The sequence below is a fragment of the Primulina tabacum genome, chromosome 14, assembly GCF_025594145.1.
Source record: "Primulina tabacum isolate GXHZ01 chromosome 14, ASM2559414v2, whole genome shotgun sequence".
Lineage (NCBI taxonomy): Eukaryota > Viridiplantae > Streptophyta > Magnoliopsida > Lamiales > Gesneriaceae > Primulina > Primulina tabacum.
This window is the reverse complement of record NC_134563.1, coordinates 17,969,517-17,971,671: the sequence shown is the minus strand read 5'-3', so window position 1 is coordinate 17,971,671 and position 2,155 is coordinate 17,969,517. Positions and strand designations below refer to the sequence as shown.

At 27.8% G+C, this 2,155-nt stretch overlaps 1 pseudogene; it reads right to left on the bottom strand.

The window, feature by feature from the left end:
- Positions 1 to 271: 271 nt before the first annotated feature.
- LOC142525721 (small nucleolar RNA R71) lies at positions 272 to 383 on the bottom strand (annotated as a pseudogene).
- Positions 384 to 2,155: the final 1,772 nt, after the last annotated feature.

Genomic DNA, 2,155 nt, shown 5'->3' with positions numbered 1-2,155 from the left:
AACTTCAAACCTCAAATTATTCAACTTTTACCAAATTTTCATGGCTTAGATTCTGAAAATCCATATTTGCATCTAAGAGAATTTGAGGAAGTTTGTAACACTTATAATGATCAAAATTGTAGCATGGATATAGTTCGATTAAAGCTTTTCTCTTTTTTTTTTTAAAAGATAAAGCTAAAACATGGCTACAAAATTTAAGATCAAGTTCAATAAGATCATGGGAAGAAATGCAACAACAATTTCTCAAAAAGTTTTTCCCTTCCCATAGAACAAACTCTTTTAAAAGACAAATTACAACTTTTTTCTCAAAAACAAGGAGAAACGTTTTATCAATGTTGGGATAGATATAAAGAATTACTTAATACATGCCCACATCATGGTTTTGAAACATGGAGAATAGTTTCTCACTTTTATGAAGGTCTAATACCTAAAGATAGGCAAATGATAGAATTCATGTGTAATGGAACTTTTGAAGATAAAAACCCAAATGAAGCTATGGAATATTTGGATTCATTAGCAGAAAATGCTCAAAATTGGGATAATATAGGCACAATAGAACGACCAACAACTAAAAACAATAATTCAACAAATGAGGGTGGTATCTATAATCTTCAAGATGATATAGATATTCAAGCTAAACTTGCATCTTCAGCAAGAAAAATTGAGTCATTAGAAATGAAAAAGAGTGGTCAATTAAAAAGTATTCAAGAAATTGTTTGTCATATATGTGATACACATGATCATGCTACAAAAGATTGTCCAACATTACCTTCTTTTAAAGAATGTCTCCACGAACAAGCAAATTATGTTAACAATTATAAAAAACCAATACTAGATCCTTTTTCACCATCATATAATCCTGGATGGAAAAATCATCCTAATTTTAGTTGGAGGAATGATAATAATGCACAAACGTCACAACAATATTTTCAAAATAACCAAAATCATCAAGATTATATTCCTTATGTTACACCTCCAAGAAAAAACTTTGAAGATGTAATTCATGCATTTATCCAAAAGCAAGAGTCTATCAATAGTCAAAACAGTCAATCTATGAGTGATTTGAAAGAAACTCTTGCAAAATTTGCATCTGCACTTAATATTCATGAAAAAGGAAAATTTCCATCTCAACCTCAACCTAATCCTAAAAATCAAAATCAAGAATTAAAAAATGAAAAAATTGATCAAATAAAATCTATTATTACCCTTAGAAGTGGTAAAATAGTTAATGATCCATATAGTAATGAAAACAAGGATCATTTAAAATCAAAGAGTAAGGATGATAATCCTGATACTTTTGAGAATGACGATACCTTAAATTTTAAGAATAATATAGTGAATGATAAATCATCTGAAATAGTAAAAAAGTCAAATAAACCTCCACCATTTCCTCATGCATTAACAAATCATAAAAAACAAAAAAGTGATTCTGATATCTATGAAGTTTTTAAATAAGTGAAGATAAATATTCCATTATTAGATGCTATTAAACAAGTACCTTCTTATGCAAAATTTTTAAAAGACTTATGTACTGTAAAGAGAAAATTGCATGTGAAGAAAAAAGCATTCTTGGCTGAACAAGTAAGTTCTATTCTTCAAAATAATTCTAGTTTAAAATATAAAGATCCTGGTTGTCCAACAATTTCATGTATTAATGAAGAAAATAAAATTAAAAAAGCTTTGTTGGATTTTGGAGCAAGTGTGAATTTACTTCCTTATTCAGTTTATGAAAAACTTAATTTATGAGAATTAAAACCCACTTCTGTTACTCTCTTATTGGCGGATAGGTCAATCAAAATACCTAGAGGTATTGTAGAAGATGTGTTGGTCCAAGTTGATAAATTCATATATCCTGTAGATTTTATTGTTTTGAATACACAACCAATAGAAGTACATAATGAAATTCCAGTAATATTGGGACGACCATTTCTAGCAACTTCAAATGCTTTAATTAATTGTCGAAATGGAATAATGAAATTGTCTTTTGGAAATATGACTCTAGAACTTAATGTGTTCAATTTATGTAAACAACCAAGTATTAATGAAAATGAATATGATAATGAAATTGAAACAATTGTGGAAGAAAATATACAAGAAGAAAACTTAAATCAACAATCTGAAGTTTTTTCAATAGAAAGTTTTGAGTCTAAAAATA